General features: G+C 30.0%; 2 non-coding genes across 2 annotated transcripts; one reads left to right on the top strand and one right to left on the bottom strand.

Annotated features, from left to right (window-relative positions):
* Positions 1-2,304: 2,304 nt before the first annotated feature.
* Positions 2,305-2,386, top strand: TRNAL-AAG (transfer RNA leucine (anticodon AAG)). The gene has a single exon. It is a non-coding gene; the product is annotated as a tRNA-Leu (tRNA).
* A 4,055-nt stretch (positions 2,387-6,441) lies between these two features.
* On the bottom strand, positions 6,442-6,523 carry TRNAL-AAG (transfer RNA leucine (anticodon AAG)). Its single transcript has one exon. It is a non-coding gene; the product is annotated as a tRNA-Leu (tRNA).
* Positions 6,524-6,811: the final 288 nt, after the last annotated feature.

Below are 6,811 nucleotides of genomic sequence, written 5' to 3'. Positions count from 1 at the left end.
GGACTAACTTTATATTATTTATGACTTATGATCTTTCGACCTTCTAATTCTGGTATATAATGTATTATAAAAATATTAATAAATATATACAGAAAGAGTATTAAGATTTTTTTTAAATAATTTATTTATTGTTATTTACAACTGTATAAAATATATACAACAAGTAAATTTGCTATAGGTGAAATAGTGACATGATACAAACATCTACCCATTGATAGAACTCCTATAACATTTCTAGAGAAGAAGATCTCGAGGCCATCTTTTTTGACGCCTAGGAGGATTATTACGTAATGAAGGAGAAGCCAGGTTAGAAACAATTAGATTTGGGTGGCTGGGAAGTTTAGCATGGAAGGATTGGTATCTGGTTCTGGCCAAATCGCCAACATATGAAATATTGAGGTCCTGATGGATGAATTGATTCGTGACAAAGTAAGGAGCATTAAAGATTTTACGAAGAATTTTGGACTGTAAGAATTGGATTCGGGAGAAATTTTATGGTTTAGTTGAGCCCAAAGCTCAACTCCGTATGTCCAGATAGGCTTTATAATAGTCATGTAGATCAGTCCTTTGTAATGGAATGGCTGTTCAGATCGTCTGTCTAGTAAATGTTGCAATAGTCGAAATCGACGAGCAGTCTCCTGTCTTTTCAGGCTTGTATGAGGATTCCATGTTAGTCGTTTGTCGAGATGTATTCTTAAGTAACGGATCTATTCGACAGGAATAAGTGGGTATTATTAAAGGATACTGTGGGCTTGAGGTCGTGGTGATGTGGGATTGGAGGGTTTGGGATACAAAGTAAGGATCATTGTTTTATTTGAATAAAATAAAAATTAATGATTAAAAAAATAAAATCTGTAAAATTCATTGTAAACAATGAACAACATATATTATGTGGACCATACATCAAAAAATGTTTGTCCAAGACAAGTCTTGATAAGAAGACCGACGTTTCGTCCTACCTGAAGATGCATAATTGTTAGAAAAGTTGGTGACGGAAACAGAAACATTGTGGATCTTGAGGGTCAGTTAATAAGACTGTATAACTATATTGATGCGACGTTTCGCAACTTCATTGTTTGCATAGTCATTGTACTGAACAATTGTTTTTCTTGTTTTTAGAACAAATAATTCCTTCAACTAATTATTTTAAAAAAACTACAAGGTATAATTTAAGATTAGTAACAATAAACATTACTTACAATTATCTATTCAAGTATTTTCTACATCGCTGTGATATACTAACTCTAGGTTTGGACCATAACTGAGTGGTGAAATGGAGAAAGGTAAATGTGGTTATATTTTGTTTTTCCAAAACGTGACCGGTCTTTCTAGCAGGTAGTCAGTATGTTATTTAAGTTTAACATTTTGCCTAATTATCTTTGGTGCTTTAGCGCACTTGCCCTTTGCGCCCTTTTGAGCTCTGCTCTACCTCTCACACGTTTGGAATAGATTGGGCTGAGGGATCTTCAGGTCGATTGTGTAAATATAATAGTGTAAGTATAAGAGTGTAAATGTGACTAGAGATTATATTATTTTATCATTATGTTATTTTATTTATTTAGTTTTTCATACACATAGTTTGATTATGTTCATTTTGTTTATTCTTCTGTTTGTATATATTTTAAGAGAGATTTTTTTCATATATTTATTTATTTTTATTCTTATTTTAGTATGCATGTGATCATTCATCACTATTACCTTGCCCACAACTGTGTGGCAGATTGTAATATCCATCAATAAGTAAAAAGTATTACAAAAGTAAAAAAAATATATATTTAATATTATTAATTATGTCTTATGTGTCTATTAAGATACTCTGATTCTTATATTTTTCGCCCTTATTTAGTTCTGCCCCTAACCTAATGTTAGTTGTATCACATCAATGCAGAACATACTATAATTGACAATTTTAAGTAATGTTTATATTTATTATTCTTAAATTATACTCTGTACCTTTTAGTTTTTTTAAAGAATAGTAGAAGAAATTCTTTGTTTTAAAAACCTGTTGTTTTCCATTGTAGAGCCTATGCAAACAATAAAGTTCCAAATATTGTTGTCTCATAGTGATCCTCAAGATTCACAAAAATACATATTATTAACAATCAACAAAAACTATATATATAATATATATTTTAGTCATAAATAAATATATATTAATATTCTCCTAATTAAAAACATTGAACTTGACTTTTGGGAATTTTTGTAAAGTATTTTTTTAAGCTAATAAAACCCCGAATCAATGCAATCTGAAACATGCTGATTTATTATGTTTGTATTTAAATTATTTTTTCACGTCGTCCATCGGGTAGCGTGGCCGAGCGGTCTAAGGCGCTGGTTTAAGGCACCAGTCTTTTCGGAGGCGTGGGTTCGAATCCCACCGCTGCCACTAACTTTTTTTATATATTAATAAAAGTTAATATAATAACAATGATTTAATAATATTCTCAACGATCAATTTATGTTACTTCTTGTCGGATTTTCTCAGAAAAAATAAACTTTTATAAACTATTAGGGGTATTCATGATATTGTGTTAAATGTAAAATGTTTTACCATGTTAAGTGTTGTAAGTATAGCATTGTGAGCAGCCCTATTTAAAGTCATGTTAAATGGAAAATGCATAAGAGCTCCTAGCGGATTTTCTGAGCAACTTGCTTAGTAACCTTTCCTTCCAAAACTTCATATTATTGTTTACTTCTAAGTTTTGATTAAAGTAATTTATTACAACATGCCTAAAATAATTGAAAAGTAGAAGTGTAAAAGTTTGGCTGCTGATTGTCTTTTTTAAAAAGTCCAAAACACAAGACAAAAAAAAAACACAAACTACGAGTAAGTAACCTAACACGACAACAAATAAAACGGTGACAAGATCAGCTGGTCTGTTTTCACAACTAATAAATAAACATTACAGGTAACCTTAAAATACCAAAGGTAGTAAAAGGTAATACTCAATAAGATGTATTCCTTTTTCACATAATAAAGCATTCACTAATCAATTGTCTTTTCTGTTTTTTAGAGGGATTGGAAAAAAAATTATCTGTTTCGTGACGTCATTCTTCAGTTAACAGACTGAGGAAGGAATATTTCTCCATTTAACACGCTTTAACATGTTAAACTAAAGATCACGAATACCCATTTTGAAGGTCATTGGAAGAGGTTAATTTCAGTTTAGCGCTTTAAGCTGAACTTTAGTATGTAATGTTACTTTCTAGACAGAACATTACTATAAAATTGGGAGTGAATTTCAGGCAAGCTTTCCTCCAATCCAAAGATCCTTTTAAGGACATGTTATGAAGTCGGACTTCCCTCATCTGATGGAGGAGAGTTATCTCTTTTTCAGGGAATTCATGTACGGGTGGAAGGAGGTGGTCGGCACGACACAATTTATGTAAGGAAGTCTGGATCGGCGAGTCACCAATTCAAGAAGATGAAGCTGAAGAAGCAGATGCAGAATGTGACCAGGAGGGCTGGACCAAGTTGCGTGCTGGAGGACGCACTCGGACGGATGCAAAAAATAAAAATGTCCAGTGGTAAAATAAAATTGATAATTATTGATAGCAGTGGCATGAGTAATCTAGGCGCACTGTCCCACTGCTGCCGAACCCCGTTTGCCAGAAATGGCGAGGAAGGGGGAATAAAAAAAAAAAACCTATCCATTAAGGGAAGTATGCATGCAAACTTTTTATTTCATTGAAATAAACAATGTTTATTTTTTAAAAGGTATTACTAGTTATTATTATTCTACCATTTTACTTGTTAATTGTAGACATATTAATCAATGTTAGATATTTTATTTTATTGAGTATTTAGTACAATTTTCTTTTGATTATTGATTATTATAATTTTACTATATATATGTCTGTCATTAATTTTTTTTTTTTATAATTCATATATTTATATTATTATTATAAAAAAAGATTTCTATTAAAGTCATTCATCACTTTTCTCCTTTATATTATTATTCATTTTCACGAATATTTATGTAATTTTAATTGTCATTTTTGAGGATTTGGAATGCGGTGACCAGTGAAAGTGGTAATTATTTTATTGGGCCAACGTTTTGGTCTTCATTATAGCTAAATACAAACAGTATTACAACTATGTTAAAATAAAAAAATATACCCATTAACATTAAAATCATAATAATAATAAACATTAAAATCATCTGTGAAAGAGAACGAAATTAAAGATATAATGATAATCCTGAAAATATGCAAGTAAAATAACTTAATTAATGTAGGTATTATATAGGTTACTATCCTTTGACTTATATTCTAGATCGTTAATTGTATTATTTTACTTTGTTTTCGAGCTTCTCATTACATCTTTAATATATTTTTCATTCCTTCATTATTCATGATGTAAATTTCTATTTTTATCATTTACGGGTAAGTACAAGTTTGATTTATTTATGTTTTATTTTAGATTTTTCATCCTGTACTTAATTATATTTAAATTTAAATTTTGAATATTTTTTAAATTTAATTTTTAACAAGTTTGTTATCTTGTATGTTATATGTTTTCCTCTTACCAATCCATTGTCAATTATAAACACATCTGATTCATTTTGATTGTCTTTTATTTATTTTTTTGTTTTTAAATTTTTCTTAGAATATTTCGTTATCTAAACATCTCTCTGAATTTTTTTGTCCTTTGGATGATCCACATATTTGTAACAAAACTTCTGTACTATTGTACGATTGTACTAAAAAATTTAGTTTAACAATTTATTTTATTAAATTTATTTTGATTGATTACTTTCTACAAAATATTAGATTTTAGTTAGTCATTTATGACAGAATATCTAGAAGAACATTCCTAATAACGAGGGATCTCTAATATTATTCTTTTCAGAGAAGATATGTTGGAGATATATTAAGTGTTAGCGGTAGCCGGACACGGTGACGGAGCGGTTTGTGTATTTTCATGAGATATTAATCTCTTTGTGGCCGAGGGTAGAAAAGGAAGCAATCAGATTCGGAAGAGTTGCTTCTCCTTATCTTCCTCCTTCCTTCTTTACCTTCTCCCTTATCTCCTCTAGGAGTGGAAAAGTGGTGATGTGGTCCGCTTGAATTCGAGCCATTACCTTTCGACACTTTTTCAACTTTCCACTCTCCATCGGGAGCTACCCTATGAGAACTACTACCACTCTCTTCATTCGTGAAGGGCTATCTCGCTCTTCCTGATAAGCTTTAAAATGGCTATTCATTGTCCATTCCGATAGTGTTATCAAACTTCCTACCTCTGATTGTTATCGTAAAAATCGATGGCTATTTATGTATTAGCCAATCAAAGTGGCGTTATTTTATGTTGGAAAAAGGTCCAGATTTTTACCTAGACTGTATTTACTTGTATATTATACAAGAGATACTGCAAATGTAGATATTTAAGTATTTATAGTGTACGCCCTCTGATTTTTATTTTTATAACAGAAAAACCTAAAATTTTAGGTTATTTTTCATTCGGAACTCCATAACCTTAAAACTACTTGCACCATTCATAATACGTTATTTAAAATAGAGTAAATTTTCTAAAATATGAGCTCTAATGGAGCTCTTAACGTTCAATAGTTCTAGAGATAAATATTTCCAAAAGTAAACTTTTTTTCCTGATAATTAATAATAAATATTTTTCCTATTAAATTTACCAAAGATAAAGACTGCTGTTCTTACAGTAGATAAAAATTAACAATTGGATTCAAATAGCTTAATTTATGTGCTAACAGATATCCTGTACGTCTAATAGCTTTTGAAATATAAATATCGTTTTTCATATAGCAAAATTTTTTTTCCAGAAAATGAAATATTGAAATTTGCAAATTTATTTTGGTAAATCAAGAGGAAATACAGAGCTGTACGTGTGTTTATAGGACTAGCAGCCTCCATAATATTTGCTGAAATTAATGAATGAAATATTGGTTTTTCGTATTATTAAATGGTTAAAAAAAAATTATTTTTTTTAATTTAGTTTTTGGCAACGTTTTAAAATAGATGCCATTATTTTTATTCACAGGTATATTTGGCAGGGTCATCAATTTTGAATTATAAATATATACATTTTTCATATAACCATAACAAATTGGGTTGAAATAACCTTTCTTTCCCGGGCTTTTAGGAACTATCCTAGAAACCTGAACATAAATCCGAGTCATTATAAATGGTTTATACTTTATTAAACAAACGTGCCAGGCAATGCATTTGACAATATACTGCATGGCATGACCTCATAGAAGGATAATAATAATAGAAGAAAAAGAATATGCATTTAAAATATACAAAAACTAAATGGAAGTAATAATTACTATATTATTATATTATTATATTAATTTAAGAAAAACATTGCAGGTTAATAAAAAAATAAATTAAAAATTTGATTCTGAAATAAAGATACCTTATCTGTCTCTATTTTGATATCAGTTATATGTTAATTCTGAATAAAACTAATGGCAGCGGTGGGATTCGAACCCACGCCTCCGAAGAGACTGGTGCCTTAAACCAGCGCCTTAGACCGCTCGGCCACGCTACCCTTTATATAACAAATTCGAAAAATATGGAATATGAACTTTTTTTTTTTCTAACCTTCTATTTATTTATTCTCAATCAATTACAATTATATATTACTTAACCTAGGAAAAAAAATTATATATCCTCATATTTACATTTTATCTTGTTTTGCCTCATGGCATTATAAGATGAGGAAAACATTGTCCGCTGAAGGCGGTTTATACATGAGTGGCGTGATAGCCGGGGAGCTAACAGAGTATGGGGAGAATATGAACTTAATTTCTAATTACTTATATCGGTCGTAAACAAT

This window comes from Halyomorpha halys, unplaced genomic scaffold (assembly GCF_000696795.3).
Source record: "Halyomorpha halys isolate HHAL.00 unplaced genomic scaffold, Hhal_1.1 Scaffold1111.1, whole genome shotgun sequence".
NCBI lineage: Eukaryota > Metazoa > Arthropoda > Insecta > Hemiptera > Pentatomidae > Halyomorpha > Halyomorpha halys.
The sequence above is the reverse complement of the archived record's forward strand: the minus strand, read 5'-3'. Positions and strand labels throughout refer to the sequence as shown.